Source organism: Pleurodeles waltl, chromosome 4_2 (genome assembly GCF_031143425.1).
Source record: "Pleurodeles waltl isolate 20211129_DDA chromosome 4_2, aPleWal1.hap1.20221129, whole genome shotgun sequence".
NCBI lineage: Eukaryota > Metazoa > Chordata > Amphibia > Caudata > Salamandridae > Pleurodeles > Pleurodeles waltl.
In genome coordinates, this window is record NC_090443.1 from 935,436,802 (window position 1) to 935,454,419 (window position 17,618).

Genomic DNA, 17,618 nt, shown 5'->3' on the forward strand with positions numbered 1-17,618 from the left:
GCATAGGGACTGACAAACTCATAATGAGGCCAATAGTCTTTCCAACTTTTTGATTTTTGTTTGCATGTGTAAGGCTTCATTGTACCATGGTTTGCTGGGAATGTGATACAGAGGTTTTAGTTTTGCTACGGCTATATTGTTCATGAAATCTTCTATAGATTTTACTTGATGGGTGCAATGAAAATATAGTTAGGGAGATGAAACCGATGTGGTTATTTTGATCAGTCTTGTTGAGCATTGGTAGAAGGTGTTCGTTTAAGATCTCAATGGATAAAAGTTTGTGGACACACCCGTAATTTCGATTTGAGAGGTTTCCTGTAGTACTTAATTTGTAAAGAAATAAGTGCAAGGGTCTTTGTCAGGAGACCACTGAAGTTTGCACCAATTATAGCACTACTAATGCCAATTTTGACTTTTTATACATTAAAAATGACCAGTACCTGTCACCCAAGCTCTTTTTTAGCTTTGGGTGGAAGTTGTTAGTCATATTTAATGTATATAGAATTATTAACCAACTGTTGCTTCATTCATCACAAAAATAGACCAATATTGCTACCATGTGTCTGGCTGACAGAAGTCTCGGGGTGAACAATTCAGTGGTGGTGCCGAGCAGAGGAAACCACCCACTGAAATTATGAACTGTTTTCCTTTTAGTGTGGTTTACTAGTGGGATGCTGAAATGAATGGGGAAATGGTTAGCCCTGTCCAATTCGATGCGGGAGGGAGATGCAGCATGGATGTGAAAAGTATGTCTAAATCTTTTTTCTTTGTTGTGCGTCAGGTGGTTACATTTTTGAGAAAGGTGCTGTAATCTCATTACTTTGTCAAGACCTCTCAAGAGGTTCAATATTGGAGTATCGCAGGGAAATATTGTTCGAAAAAAGCACATGGTTATGGTCAACCTTTTCATGGAAGTGTTCTATAAAATTGTTGATGATCAATATGTTACCTGGTAGTAGATAATTAAGGAGGGATTCGCTGTTGGAGTTATTTTAAAACTTTTGAACGTGCTGTAACAGGACGATTTTGACTGGTTAGAGGAAAGAGATTCTCTGAAAAGATTTCAACTCCACCACCAACTTTGCCTTGTCTGATCTTAGGATTGAGTTGCGGTTGTGAGGAGGGAGTCTATGATGTTTTGAAATAAGCCATTTAGCCAGGTTTCCATCATTCAGATGAAGTCTGAGTTTGCTTGTTCTAGTAGTGCAGCTTTTTAAGAATGGTGTAGATTACCAGATCTTAAATTGAGTAATGTTGGATAAGATGAACCTGTGGGGGTTAGTGAGAAAATTACTGTTTGTACATGTTATTTTCACCAGGTGGGTCAGGAGGCTCTTCTTTAAAGGGACAGGACTGTGGCATGACCTGTAGTACAGTATTGCTGTTCCTTTGTGTGGTTTCTAAGCCCATGTGGAGTCAAGGTGTTGAAGGAGGTTGAAAGGACAGGTACTAAGGACTTGGTAGGGAATGAGTAAGGTTTCTGAAGTGGTGTTATCAGCACGGTTGATGGGATGAGATGGATGTCCTGTGCAAAAGTAAAAGGGCTGAGGCTAAAAAGAGTAAAGGTGGGAGTAGAGGTCTCAGCGATGGTGAAATTAATGGTAACATTAGTTATTAGTTGTATATTATTATTATTATTATTATTATTTATCAGTGTGTAATTTTAGCTGATTACATTAACTTTTTCTTCGAAAATTATTTTAGTTTATTAATCACGTTATTATACTATGACTGCGCATAACATGCCATTACCTACCATGTGTTTAGCTACAACTGGTGAACTGCCAGTACCATGGAAACAGTGTAAAAATGACTTCTTACATTTATTCTGACAATAGAGAGAAAGAAATAGTCACCTTTGCTGAAACAGACTATAATGTTACATTACGTATAGGATAAAAAAGAAGAGCATATGTGATGCTTTCCCATAGGTGATGTTAGGTGAAGGTGCTAGAGAACCCTCTGATATTTGGTAAAACATGCATGACCAAAAGCGCATGTTATTCTGCAATACCATTACTGCTTTTACAATGATGCAAAGATGCAGTAAAGATTTCAGAAGTAATGCAGCAGCCTTTAAACGATTATGCATACCAGGTGGGTTTGGAGCATGAAATGACTCTTTCATGACCTATCAAAAGCTAATAAGTACATAATAATAAAACAAAGAAAATAAGTTACTAATGATTTTTCTTTTTAAACCATAGTGTTAGTGGCGTGAATAGAAAACATTGTAAAGTGTTAAAGAAATAAATGGACCTCACATGTCAGACAGGTAAGTGGGGGGAGTATAAATGATATGATAAAATAAAGAAAATTATGTTATGTTTTGTTAGGAATAATTTGAAGACCGCATGTACACCATAGGTTTCTTGGTGCTGATCAAGAGCTGCAATGAGAAGTTACACTGACTGGTATGCGTGTCAAAATAGCCATGTCTTTAATACCTGTCTAAACTTCAGATAATCAGAAGACTGATGAATAGTGAGGGGGTGATAATTCCACATCACAGGCACCTCCACAGAGAAACTAATGCCCCTCATTCTTCCCTTGTTATACTTAGTAATAAACAAGAGGATCAGGTAAGAAAGGAGTCCCCTGTTTGGGATACAATTCTTGATTCTATATTTGAACAGAGTGCCCTGAAGGTGATACAGCCTACTTTAAAGATGATCCCTTGCTCCATTAGAAGCCAATGAGGGTCTCTCAGAAAAGGAGCAATGTGACAATTTCTAGGCTGATTGTAAATGAGGCATACTTCTTAATTCTGAACATTCTGAAGTATGAACTTGAAGATGGACTTAATGAAACGCTGATTGGAAAACCCAGAATACAGAATGTAGGAATGTGACTTGTTACAGGTGTAGTCATGCAGGACATATAGCATCAATCAGTGTAAGTGGTGCAAGAAATGTGATGTGCAGGTCTTGTGGTAAAAAGGGACATTTGTCCAATGTTTATAAAGGACAAATCCAAACAATCAGAGAGGTTGTATACACATTTGGAATTGTGCAGGGCATAACACTATGGGGGTCATTACATGCAGACCGCCGAGGTTGCGGGCGCCAGAATACCGCCATTGCTGGCGGTATGGCTGGCTCCCTATTTTGACTTTTCCACTGGGCCAGCGGAAAAGTCACATCAACATTGCCGCCGGCTCGTAATTGAGCCGGCGGCAATGATGATGTGCAGCGGGTGCAGTAGCACCCGTCGCGCATTTCACTGCCCGAAATTCGGGCAGTGAAATGCGCGACGGGGCTCTGCCTGTGGGCCCCTGCACTGCCCATGCCCAGTGCATGGGCAGTGCAGGGGCCCCCAGGGGCCCCCTGAGTCCCCTTACCGCCAGCCTCTTCCTGGCGGTGCAAACCGCCAGAAACAGGCTGGCGGTGCTGCCCTGGCGGATAATCACCGCCGGGGCTGAAATGGCGGTATACCGCCGTCCCCGGCGGTGCGACCTCGGCGCTACCGCCCCGGTCCAAATACGCCGGGAGGCACCGCCAGCCTGTTGGCGGTGCTTCTGTCGTTTTAGCCCTGGTGGTTAAAGACCGCCAGGGTCATAATGACCCCCTAAGTCTGTATGAAGTTGATAAAAACCACAGGGAAGACAGTAACAAAGGGGATTTGGTTGTGTTTACCTTTTTGAATAGGTCCCACTGGACTGAACACTGTTATAGACACTTTTGCAGATGAATGACATTTATAATAATTGCTGCAGAAGTTAAGTTAAAGAAAGCATAGTTGGGGGTAGGCAGTGTGAGCAACCAAAGATTAATCCTCTGTTGAAGTGAGTCACAGGATATGAGAAATGTAACAATTTCAAGTCTTATTTTTATCAATATGGGGAAGTGTAGTACACAGAGAGTATACATTGATGCAGCTGCCTTTTTAAAATTGGGTACTGTAATTGGCATGGAACACCATTGGTCTGAAATAAGTAGTAAATTTTCTTTGGAATACTACATATACCTCAAATATACCCAAGTTGTGAAAGAATATTTATGTGGTTGACCATTTCTGCTCATCTGTTGAGCCTTGAGGCATTAGTAGAGGAGATTGTGAGTAGTTTCTTTCACCAAACTAGGTAAACTTAAGCTGGTTCCAACTCTGTTATCGACACCTTAGAGGAAGGTGCTGAAGTGAACTCTAGCCTGGATAATTGTAGCACACTTAATGCTTACTTTCCATCTTTCCAATTTGGATCCTTGGCAGAAGGCTCAAAATACTGCTGTGTCGCTTATTTCTGATCTAGGCAGGAGAATTTGAGCCAAAAGGATGCCCATTAGCTAAATCTGAAGAATGTCTAAGAAAAAGGAAATATCAAAGGAAAGACCTCTACTCTTAACGTATAGAGAAACAACTCACCACCTTTTCTGAGCCATGCCAGTCCAAATGGAAGGGGGTAAAACAGGCTGCTATGGGAGGTAAAATTTCTAGTTCAATTTAAATCAAAACATGTACGCTTCATATGACATTGGAAAACCCAAGAATGAAGTCAGAGAGGGTACTAAACAGCCTTTTTCTGTTAGCTATTATTGGATTCAATCTTAAAGAATGCACATGAATGTGGACTTCCTGAGGAACTAAGTAGTATGGCTCCTACATTAGGGTGCAATATAGTTGTTTTTTTCCTTTTTATCTCTGTTACTCCTTAAATATTCTCGTAGGTTACTCACTCCACAGACAATGACAATGCAGTTATGTTTGAACAATTGAGGCATACGAACTCAATGTTTGCTCTTTAAGTCCCAGTGCCAAATTACCTCTGGCCTCAATTTATGTGAGAGCCTTGGAACAAGCTTATTTTGAAGGGCCTGCCAAGTTTCTTTATGGGAAAGTGGTAGTACGTTAGTGAATAATATATTCTTTCTGTCACTAATAAAGGACCATAGATTTTGAAGCACTGATATTGGCTTTTCCCTCTCATCCGTATTCAATTTTCAGAATCATCCTTAGCCATGGGATGAAAGAGTAGGGCTAATGCAGTCAAAAGCCACATCTCCTTCTCCATGACATCAGCATCCTGATCGGTGACATAGGACGAATGCATATTTCTTATCTGTTACTGTTCTGGACACATTACAGAGTCTTTACTGTGTGAATAAGACATGTGAGAAGGGATTTGCTGTTCTATTAGGATTCTGTATGGGGAGGTTTCCGTACTTTGGTAAATTGGCATCTTTGTATATTAAAAGGATTGTTTGGGTCAAACAGTTGACCATCCTTCTCTTAACTGTTGGACTCTCCATCTGTTTCCTTTCTTCTATTAGTTCTTTATTTATGGCCTGATATATATCCTGGCTGTATGGATACTCCTTCGCAATGGTGATGGAATTTACATGCCACCATCACTGTAGTATGCCCACTGATTTAAATCTGGATGGACCTTATGTTCAATCACGGCGGAGGCTACTCTGTCTTAACTGTGATTAAACCGCTCTGAAAGCCCAACGGAATGAGGACAGTCATAAGTTGACCACTAATTCTATCCACCTAGTTTAGATGGGATGAATTAGAGGTCCCTTTTTACTGTCTATCACTGTCAGGAAAACCCTGGCAGTAAGGGGCAGTGAAAACTACAAAATGCACAGCTTTTTATGGTAGAGGACTCCCATGGTGAGGGGAGCATTGTCTTTTTTATTTTCAAATAGAAATTTCTGCTTTCGGATTTTCTTTTTAAAAAGTTAAACAGTTTACCATGTGGATCTGTCATGTTGGACATGTGTGAATAGTTGGAACGTCAACATCCGAACTGAAAGACTTCACGCACCACTGTACCACTAGTGTAGCTATTATTTTTGTGTGACATTGATGGTTTTGTGGCTCCTCCTCACCTCCCTTTTCCCACCAAAAGTCAACACCAAGCAGCAAGGCCCAGGAAGGCACTCTCAAAAAAACACTGGGCTTGCTGTTTAATAAGTATACTGCAGGCTAATATCCCATTGATCTTGGACCCAATGCCACTAAACTGTCTATAGCATTGATAGCTTTGTCCCTGGCAGAAATCTCAGTATGGTAGTTTCTACTTGATGATTTTCCTAGGACAGCTGAACAGTGAACAGTGAAAGCAGGTAACTGTATATTTCTAAAACCACTTCTTAGTAGAGTCTATGACTCTTTTTTCACATGGCAGAATAATGACTTTGGTTCAGAGACCTACTTTAACCTTTCTCTGAGTCAAGAGAACTGATCAGGCTCACCTTACATCTGAAATTGCCAAATTTGAAATGTCCATAACTAATTTTATTATTATTAACATTTACATATTTCAAGACTCTGACATATCCCTATGGAGATTTTTAACAAACTTTGGGCTACCTCTATGAAGATTTGAAAAAGTGATTTCCTGTGAATCATAGTTGGGAAATTATTACTTTTGATGTATAAAACTATTTTGAGTCTCATTTGTGATTCACAGATAGTCGAAAAATAGACATACCTCATGAATATAAGTGAGGTAGGTCACAATTTGCAACCCATTAGGAATTGCAGCCATCACAAAGATGGTGGCCTGCTGATATTGGCAGACCCCCATGTCTGTGATTGCTTTTATATAAAACATTTTTTTGAAATGCAGACTGTTTTCCGTAAGGAAAATAGGATGTGTTTAATAAGGAAAAAACAATTAAACTTTGAAGTTTCATTTTTTAAGAATAGGCAGCGAAATATTTGTACATACCATTCTGATTCGATCTGAGGAAGGGACACCCTCAACACACCCCTTCCAAATACCATTTTTGAGGTCACAAATGGCCCAGTTCTGTGATTCAAGCAATTTGCAACCCCAAAAATGCTTTGTACAAAGGAGCCCTTAGTTTCCCTACACTAGAATATCATAGAATTGCCATTCAGGTTTTATTTACTTACTAATTATCTCCACTTACTGATTATCTTTGTCACATTACTGCTATCAGAATCCTAAAATAAAGTTTCAAATATTTGTCCCAATTCTAAAACAAAAAGGAGAAGAAGGGAACAAAACCAAGGACTTTCCTTTCCTAAGAGCCAATCTATTTAATAAGTCCTCGTGAAGTTTAGTAATTGTGTGTGCTTTCCAAATTGTTCTATTTCTTTATGGAGAAAATATTTTCTCCTGTACTAAGTGGTTAAAACAATTCAATAATCTACTATCCTCGGAACTACTACTTTTTGTCATGTACTACTAGTTTGTACCCACTTCAAAAATAGAAGGCTCTGCCTCTAAAAAACAGAGCAGAGACCTTACAGTAGAGACTAAAGGGAAGAAGGCTGAGTCTTACAACTTTGCCTCAGACTTCTCATCTTTGGTGTACTCCTTTTGTCTCAAGGCCCTGTCTGTTTGGGATGGATAATTGTGGTTTCTGTCTTAAATCACCCTATTCAATTAAGGTTTCTCTAAATGCAGGGACTTACCTATGCTACTCCTTTCACTAAAGCTGATTCTCAGTTTAGTGTGGGAAGTTGAAGGTGAAATGTGTGTGCCCTCAATTTTATATGGGAGACATCCTAACATGTTTTTAAAATATATTGCAGTTACACCTATGTGCCTATGGTTAGCACTAGTGCATATTAAAAACTAGGTAATTGTAGCACATGCAATTTTTCATTAATGTGTTGGCATGTTTTAGTGTATTTAGGATAGTAGCAGTTTCATCAGCACACTCAGCAGTGTCTTCTAGAGTACTGTAGTTACCCATTCATTTCCTGGTCCCCCAATTAAATCATAGAAAATCAAAAAAGTATTCCTTTTGTACCTCAGAAATATCCTTAGTTTTAGTCAGATAGCATAAAATGCTGTAGAATGACATATCTATAAAGGATTATCTCTTTTTTGTTATCACCATGAAATCATGATTCAGGGGGTCTTTCAGTGTTTGTTATGTAGGGACGCTTTCCTCTGTAGGTGGAAAAAACTTCTTGTGTATTCAGGCAAGCATAATTAATGCAGCCCCGATTTCTGTACCCTCAATAAATTAAGCATACTTCTCTTTAAAATAATTCATGCTCTCCATGTATTACATGTGAGTCCAAGGAAGATGTTTGAATCGGGTGCACATAACGGCTGCACCCAAGATTAAAAATAGGTGTATGCTTCTTAGGCCAGGACTGCCTAAAGGAAATTACTGTTGTCCCTCAAGTTATTTGAGATGCATGGGTGTACAAGCCATGCTGTGACAGGAAATCAGTCACCATTTCATAGTAGTGTTAATTTGACAAGTACATCATGAGTTGAGTGTAACGACTGAGTAGCATGTGTCATGTTGCACCATGTCAGTAGTGTTTGTAATATATGATGGTTGATGTCAGGCACTCTCCCTGAGAAAGAAATCGGAGAATCTTGATGGTGTTCTAACAAACATCTTTTACCTGGTACTATCAAGTGCCCCCGAGGGAGACATGCCTTCTTACAGATTATTGGTGCTGGGTTATTGAGTTTTGGTACAAGGCTGGGATGTGCGGATCCTTCATTATGAGGAGTTATGCTTACTTTTCTGTAATGGGTCTCCAATCTGTTGTTATATTTGTTGTATTCTTCATGTATTAGATTTAGTGTTGTTGGACCAGAACCTCTCTACAAAGTCACCCCCAAACATTTTCCCTTGACCCGCCTCTTTTGCTGAATACGTTTTTGTTGGCTTTAGGACTGTGCACTTTGCCACAGCTAATTAGTGCTAAAGTGCATGTGCTCTTTCCTTTAAACATGGTAAAATTGGCTTACACTGAGTTGGCTCAGTTAATTTACTTGTAAGTCCCTAAGAAATCGGTACTACATGGACTCAGGATCTCTAAATCAAATACTACTTGTGGGCCTGCAGCACTTACTGTGTCACCCACTGAAGCAACCCTTCAAAACATGTCTCAGACCTGGTGAGGCAGCCTGATTGCTGTTTTAAACTGCCACTTTGACCTGGCGAAACCTTTTGTAAGGCCTAAACATTCCTTTTTAACACAGATAAGCCACTTCTATGGTAGGCCCTAAACAGTCCATAGAGCAGGGTGCAGTGTGTTTAAAAAGTTGAACATGTACTTTTAAGTTTTACATCTCCTGATTGTGGAAAACTCTTACATTTGTTTTTCACTACTGCAAGGCCTACCTCTCCTATAGGATAACATTGGGTTTCCTTATTGCATTTAACAAGTGATAACATTTGATTACAAGCAGGTAGGAATGTCAGGTTTGGTTGCAAATGAATTGTAATATAACATCCTCTTTAATGGTAAAATAGGTTTTAAGTCACAATTCTGAAAATGTCACTTTTAGAAAGTTGACATTTTCTTGCCCTAACCAATTGGTGCCTGCAGCTTGTGTCTTGTGCCATAGGACTAGGTATAGTTGGCCCTTGTGTATTCCTCCCAGACAGTATCAGAAGGAGGGCTGGGTGTTGGCAGGATGGGCCATCCTGACTTGAAGAAAGTGGCAGATCTATCACATTTTCACTTCTATGACACTGCCTCCTCACACACAAAGAACCTCACACTAGCCTGTTGTGACTCCAGACATCCTTGGACCAGGGAATGGAAAGGAAGGGAATTCCAGAACCAGGTGATGGGGGAATCTAGATGTTTCTCCCACTTCAAAGCAGGCACCATGAATAAATATTGGACCCTCATATCAACTCTTCAGGTTACTTCTGGCCCTGTTGGCGACTCAGAAGAAGGGCGCCGTTGCTGCTCTCCTGCTAGAAGGACTGCCTTGCTGCCCTGCTGCAAGAATGATGTCCCTGCTGCCATTCTGCCCTGCTGCCTAAGAAAGGAAGAATGGACCTGCTCCTTGAACCCAGAACCACCAGAATGACGCCTAGGGCTGGCTGACTGGTCTCCTGTTCTGAGCTTGTGGGACATAACTAGTACCAGGGACCATTCCTGCAGATGCCAGCTGCCCAGACTCAACTGGATCTGCTTGTGCCCTGCTGTTGGCCTCTGCTGAAGTTAGTCCTAATCTCCAAGAGGTGCCCCCTAAATCATGGATCCTTGGCTGGCATCAGAGAGTATTCTTCCTGTCTCAACATTGTGCTCCCTCAGAACCGTGATGCAACACAATGCAGTATGACGCAGAACCTCGTATCTCAGCACCTCACAGCTCTTGATCAGCAGCCTCATCAGAACTGATGCACCATAGTGCAACCTGAAGCAGCACTTTGTAGCTTCTGACAGATGGCACCATCTGAACCAACACAACTCATTGCAGCGCGACACAGGACCTCATATCTGAGTCCCAGTACAACCAGATACATTGTCCAGTGGGTCGAACTCGGTTCTGTACCTGGCCTGCGCTGCATCACGGTCAGCTTGAACTTGTGACTTTCTCCTGGTTTGACATGACCGGAAAACTCCACTGTGTGCTTTGTGCTTTTTTGTACCACTTTTACCTAAAACTTTGTAATTACATATCTCCAATTCTACTGGTTAGATTTTTGTTGCTCTGATATCATTTTGATTATTACAATTTACACTATGTTTCCATATTTGTGTGGCAGTTTTCTTGTGTGGTGTTTTCACTTTATTACTGTTTGAGTGTAGCATAAATACTTTATACATTGACTCCAAGTTAAGCATGACTGCTTTTGTGCCAAGCTACCAAAGAGTTAAGAACATGTTAAGTTAGTGACTTTTTGTGGTTCACTCTGACAATGATTGTGGTTGCTGCTTGAGAAGGGTTTCCCCCACAAACCAATAACTCAATTTCTGAAAAGTTCTATTTCATTTTACTACAGCATTTGTCTACATTTGACAATTTCTGGACCAAGCATGGGTGTTGGAGAAGAGAAGTTTGAGGGTTTACTTTAGTCTATTGTGAATAGAATGGGTGGTTCCAATTGCAAAGCATAATCTTCCTCACATTAGCTTGGAACTCCAACTCCAAGAGGTATGGTTCATGATGTGATGTTGATACAAAGCGTAATGCATTATTGGTGAATTCTTGTTCTGCTGTAGTTAATTGAGTTAAATAAGTTCACTATGATATGATTGTCGTTGTTGGTATTGCCCTTTCCCCAACTTCAGGTGATTCTGAGAGACTGATCCTGCCATTGCTGTTTTGATTGGCCTCTCCTCAATTCCTTTCTCTTATGTGCCCTACTGGACTCTGGTGGAAGTTGAAGTTGATGACCTCACATTTATGACCTCTTCTTCTCTGTGAGTGTTGTCAAATGTCCAGTTCTGTGAAGTTCTGCAGGCCCCATCTCTTGTAGAATATTTGTAAAATCAACACTTAATTGGGGTACTTTAACTGTGTAAAAGGAGTCTAGGATAAGAGAAAGCTCACTCAAGGGTGAATCTATCTAGATTTATCTTAAGCCCTTTTATTTTCTGATTCACCGTCTATTAAAAAGTCAACTAATGCATTATCCTTCTTAAAGTTTGAGTTTATTTATCAGTTTTATAACCAACTCTGACAGCCCAGCCAGTTCTGACGGGCGAGCAGCTGTCAACATTCAAGGGAGCATTCTAAAAGGCAAGAGGGAAAAGGGATGGGGGAGTAAAGGAACAAACCAAGTGAACATAAATTATAACAGAGACAAAACCCAAAAGGCTTGCAAAGCACCTTACATAAAGGCAGTTATAATACATAAGCACTAAGGATCCATTACAGAACATTACACATAGAATAGGATTCAATGTTACTGGGAGAATGCGGGATAGTAATACCCTGTCACCTTGAAGCCACTGCAAGTTCTGTCCAGGTACCCATATCACAAATTATGTTGAGAATGTAGAATTCGAGGCACGGGTCTAGTGAAGTTCTGTCCCTCAAACCTGCAGTTCTAGGCTAACCCATTAGCTCAATTTATTTTTGTAGCAACAAACATTTTCTTTCCTCAATTGAAGTAGAGCTAAATAAATAGCAAATAAAGTGGACAGTCAATCGTACTGAAACCACCATTTCAGACAGTGTTGCACTGTGTAGGGCGCAAAATAGAGTAGTTGTTATTCCTCCATGTTCCATATGAGGCCCATCCTCTAATCTCATACCACAAAGGTCCAAAATCAGCACTCCCATCCCAAAAGCTGGAGGAGATAATTTCTCTTTCAGCTGCAGAGTCATCACAGGATTTTAGCTCCTCTGTGGATAGCTTAACGCTCCTGTGGATAGCTCAACACTCCTGTAGCTGGTGAGTGCAGAGTCTCAATGACAGAGATAAAATGAAGGTGGCAGTGTGCGACAGTGCCACACTGCAGCAGTGTCCATGTCCTGCAGCCAGCACGTCAATGCCTACAAATGACTTGATATCAGGTTCCTCAGGCAAGCTCTGCTGACTAAAGTTAATGTGCGGCCAGGGTGCAGGCTCCATGTCAGTACTAGTGTGGTATGAGGTGGCAAGGAAATTTCCAAATGCTGGCAAGCATCCCGGGCACAAAGTAGGCACACTATGGACAACTACGGGCAGCGTGTCAGCGGGCAGACCTATCAAACCAAGCTGGTGGGAGGAAGAGGGACTGTGAGCAGAGGCATAGGAATCAGTGCTGGTCAATTTATTTGACTGTGGTTATACCAATGGAGATGTGCTTTTTCTAACCCCATGTCAGCACCGTCTGCAAGTTTCAAGTATGTCTCTACTCTGTAGAGACAGAGAAGATGGTAATTCAACAGCCAGCTCAGACTGGAAATCTACTCAGGTTTAAAAATCTGCTGTGTGAACCCTCATTGAATTAATAAAACAATCTTCCTGTATACAAGGAATCTGTAATGACACAGACTGCCGATCAAGTAATTAAATGTAAGCTTTCTTTATTCAAGTGACCAGCATGAAAGAAGAACAACTTTCCCTCAAATGCCCTCCTTCCACTCTGCAACTGTCCCTAGCTTTGTGCCAACATTCCATGCATGCCATTCATGACCTCATGCATGTCGTAAAAAGGCTGGGTGACAGAAACGCAAAATCCAACATTCCAATCATGAGATATGCCCTTTCTTTCCTATAGACAAAATCTGGAACAAAACGAAAGGACAACCATGGCTCTTACATTTCTATAACTATATCATAGCACTTACATTTCTATTACTGTATCACAACATGTTTATATGTTGTATAAACTTTCATCCAAATTTTACAAATTACCTTGATTGTGATAATCATCATATAATGATGAAACATATATTTTAATTCATCACAAAATCCTGAAATTTAGCTGGCATCCTACATATCCTGTGTTCTGTAATCCTTTCCCCAATTTCCTCTCGACAATCTTCCTTGTTCCTTCCTGCTACCCCCTCCAATTCTTCATTTGCTACCCTGGTTTTCCTTACCATACCTGGTATTTCTTTGTCGTCCATAAGCATGAAACCTGAACATTTAAGCTCCCTCTCTTTCCACGCTTTGCATTGTGACCCTTCCTACTTTGCAATACAAAGCCACTCTCCTGTTCTTCCATTTTTGACCATTCAGTAACACCATGTGCCAATCATGAACTTTGCGCACCTCCATGGGATATGAAAACGTATTAGAACTGTTAGAAATTGGGTTTTTGGTTGGCAGTCAGGTTACCCCCTGTCCAAGCAAAAGCCCTCACTCTAGTCAGGTTAAGTCACACACAATCCAAGATTATCCTGTGCCCACCCTCTGGTAGCTTGGCACGAGCAGTCAGGCTTAACTTAGAAGGCAATGTGTAAAGTATTTGTGCAATAAATCATACAATACCACCATATAGCACCACAAAAATACACCACACAGTGTTTAGAAAAATATATAATATTTATCAGGATAATTGTAGGTCAAAAAGAATAAAGTTGCAATGGGAAATTGTAGAGATATCACTGAAAAGTGATATAAAGTGTCTTGAGTCTTTAGAATATAAACAAAGTCTCTTTCAAGCACAAGTACCTGGTTTAGCGTGGAAAAATCTCCTCAGAGGGCCACAAGAGAAGAGGTGCGTGGAAAAAGGGTGTGTGCGTCGATTTCTCCCCAGCACACACGGACTTGCGTCGTTATTTTCCACGCGGGGAAGTCGGGCGTCATTTTCCGGCGCGCGGACAGTCTCTTTCTGTGGATCGCGGGGATTACCAGATGTCCCGGGTCTGTGCGTGGATTTTCCTGCTTGTTCTCTGGCTGCGCGTCGGTCTGCGGGGCTGCGCGTCGAAATTACGATCTCACGGCAGGCGTCGCGTCGATTTCTCCTCTAGACTTCGATCTGCGGGGCTGCGCGTTGAAATTACGATCTCACGGCAGGCGTCGCGTCGATTTCTCCTCTAGAGGTCGGGCGGCGTTGTCCTTGCGAGGCCGTGCGTCGGATCTTCGATCGTCCCAAGAGCGTCGCGTTGATCAGCATCGGAGTGCGGCGTTTTTCTCGCCGCGAAACAAGCTGTGCGTCGAAATTTTCGGCGCACGGAGCGTCCAAGTAAAAGAGGGAAGTCTTTTTGGTCCTGAGACTTCAAGGAACAGGAGGCAAGCTCTATCCGAGCCCTTGGAGAGCACTTTCACAGCCAGACAAGAGTTCAGCAAGGCAGCAGGGCAACAGCAAGGCAGCAGTCCTTTGTAGAAAGCAGGCAGGTGAGTCCTTTGAGCAGCCAGGCAGTTCTTCTTGGCAGGATGTAGTTTCTGGTTCAGGTTTCTTCTCCAGCAAGTGTCTGATGAGGTAGGGCAGAGGCCCTGTTTTATACCCAAATGTGCCTTTGAAGTGGGGGAGACTTCAAAGAGTGGCTAAGAAGTGCACCAGGTCCCCTTTCAGTTCAATCCTGTCTGCCAGGGTCCCAGTAGGGGGTGTGGCAGTCCTTTGTGTGAGAGCAGGCCCTCCACCCTCCCAGCCCAGGAAGACCCATTCAAAATGCAGATGTATGCAAGTGAGGCTGAGTACCCTGTGTTTGGGGTGTATCTGAGTGAATGCACAAGGAGCTGTCAACCAAGCCCAGCCAGACGTGGATTGTAAGGCACAGAAGGATTTAAGTGCAAAGAAATGCTCACTTTCTAAAAGTGGCATTTCTAGAATAGTAATATTAAATCCGACTTCACCAGTCAGCAGGATTTTGTATTACCATTCTGGCTATACTAAATATGACCTTCCTGCTCCTGTCAGATCAGCAGCTGCCACTTCAACAGTGTATGAGGGCAGCCCCAATGTTAGCCTATGAAGGGAGCAGGCCTCACAGTAGTGTAAAAACGAATTTAGGAGTTTTACACTACCAGGACATATAACTACACAGGTACATGTCCTGCCTTTTACCCACACAGCACCCTGCTCTAGGGGTTACCTAGGGCACACATTAAGGGTGACAAATATGTAGAAAAAGGGGAGTTCTAGGCTTGGCAAGTACTTTTAAATGCCAAGTCGATGTGGCAGTGAAACTGCACACACAGGCCTTGCAATGGCAGGCCTGAGACAAGGAAAAGGGGCTACTTAAGTGGGTGGCACAACCAGTGCTGCGGGCCCACTAGTAGCATTTAATTCACCAGCCCTATGCACATAAAGTGCACCTTACTAGGGACTTATAAGTAAATTAATAGTCCAATCAGGTATGATTCCAGGTTACCATGTTTTAGGGGAGAGAGCATATGTACTTTAGCCCTGGTTAGCAGGGGTAAAGTGCGCAGAATCTATAAACCAGCAAAAACAGTGTCCAAAAAGTGGAGGGAGGCAGGCAAAAAGTTAGGGGTGACTACCCTAAGGCTGTCAGGTCTAACATGTGTCCCCCCCAGCTGAAAGTGGGGAGAGCTACCCGACCTCCTGGGAGCTCTCATCGCTAAGGCGGAAGTACCTGGAGAGACCATCAGCATTGGCGTGGTCAACCCCTGGGCGATGTTCCATCGTAAAGTCCATCCCCTGTAGGGAAATGGACCACCTCAAGAGTTTTGGATTCTCACCCCTCATCTGCATGAGCCATCTGAGGGGCCTGTGGTCTGTCTGAACCCGGAAGTGAGTCCCAAACAGGTAGGGTCTTAGCTTCTTCAGTGCCCAGACCACAGCAAAAGCTTCTCTCTCAATAGCACTCCACCTCTGTTCCCGTGGTAATAGCCTTCTGCTAATAAAGACTACCGGTTGATCTCTGCCCTCCTCCTTCAGCTGTGCTAGGACTGCCCCTATGCCATGCTCTGAAGCGTCTGTCTGCACGATAAATTCCTGGGAGTAGTCAGGGGCCATGAGTACGAGGGCCGTGCACATGGCTTCCTTCAGGGCGTCAAAGGCTTTCTGACAAGCCTCTGTCCAATTCACCAACCTAGGTTGTTTCTTGGAAGTGAGTTCTGTCAAGGGTGTTACAATGGTACCATAGCCCTTGACAAATCTGCGGTAGTATCCTGTGAGGCCTAGAAAGGCTCTCACCTCAGTCTGCGTTCGCGGTGGTTGCCAGGCCTTGATAGTTTCAATCTTGGCCTGGAGTGGCTGCACCTTGCCACCACCCACTAGGTGTCCCAAGTACACCACGGAACCCTGCCCAATCTGGCACTTACTGGCCTTGATGGTCAGGCCTGCCTGTTGCAGGGCCTGAAGCACCTCCTTGAGGTGAAGCAGGTGTTCCTCCCAGCTGGAACTGTAGACAGCTATGTCATCCAGGTAGGCTGCACAGAAGGCATCCTTGCCAGCTAGGACCCCGTTAACCAACCGTTGGAAGGTAGCGGGGGCATTTTTCAACCCAAATGGCATCACCCGGAACTGGTAATGGCCATCAGGAGTTGAGAATGCGGATCTTTCCTTGGCCCCCTCAGTCAGGGCGATCTGCCAGTACCCTGAAGTAAGATCAAACGTACTCAGGAACTTGGCAGCGCCTAGCCTGTCCACGAGCTCATCAGCTCGGGGGATGGGGTGAGCATCAGTCCGTGTGACTGAGTTGAGACCCCGGTAGTCCACACAGAACTGGAGTTCTGGCTTCGCACCTGGGGCAGTAGCCTTAGGGACCAACACCACTGGGCTGGCCCAGGGACTACTGGATTTCTCGATAACCCCTAGAGTCAACATCTTGGAGACCTCCTCCTTGATGCTGGCCTTCACCTTATCCGATAACCTGTAAATTTTGTTCTTCACAGGGAGACTGTCACCAGTGTCAATATCATGAACACAGAGGTGGGTCAGTCCAGGAGTAAGGGAGAACAGGGGGGAGAACTGCTCCAACAGCTCATAGCAGTCTCCTTTCTGGTTTAGAGTCAGGGAGTCAGACAGAATGACCCCGCTTACTGACCCATCACCTTCTTGGGCAGAGAGGAGGTCGGGGAGAGGTTCACTCTCCTCTTCCGTTCCTTCATCTGTGACCAGAAGCATGTTGATCTCCGACCTCTCAAAATGAGCTTTTAGTCGGTTCACATGGAGCACCCTTAGGGGATTCCTAGGGGTTTGGAGGTCCACTAGGTAAGTGGCCTCCCCTTTCCGCTCCTTTATTTCAAATGGGCCAGACCAGTGGTCCTGGAGAGCTCTGGGCTCTCCTGGCTCCATTACCCACACTTTGTCTCCAGGTTGAAACTCTACCAGGGTGGCCTTCTGGTCATACCAGTGTTTCATTACCTCTTGACTGGCCTCAAGGTTACTTTGGGCCTCTTTCCAGAAGCGGGTCATCTGGTTGCGGAGGGCCAACATATAGCTGACCACATCCTGAGGGGGTGTCTTTGGAGCTTTCTCCAATCCCTCCTGGACAATGCTTAAGGGTCCCCTGACAGGGTACCCGTAGAGAAGCTCAAAGGGACTGAACCCTACCCCCTTCTGGGGGACCTCTCTGTAAG

At 43.1% G+C, this 17,618-nt stretch overlaps 1 long non-coding RNA gene across 1 annotated transcript in view; it reads left to right on the forward strand.

Annotated features, from left to right (window-relative positions):
• LOC138293497 (uncharacterized) overlaps positions 1 to 17,618 on the forward strand; it is a 140,417-nt gene that overhangs the window by 60,028 nt on the left and 62,771 nt on the right. The window contains exon 2 of the long non-coding RNA XR_011203021.1: positions 2,208 to 2,275. This is a non-coding gene — a long non-coding RNA (uncharacterized lncRNA). The remainder of the gene's footprint in view (positions 1 to 2,207; positions 2,276 to 17,618) is intronic.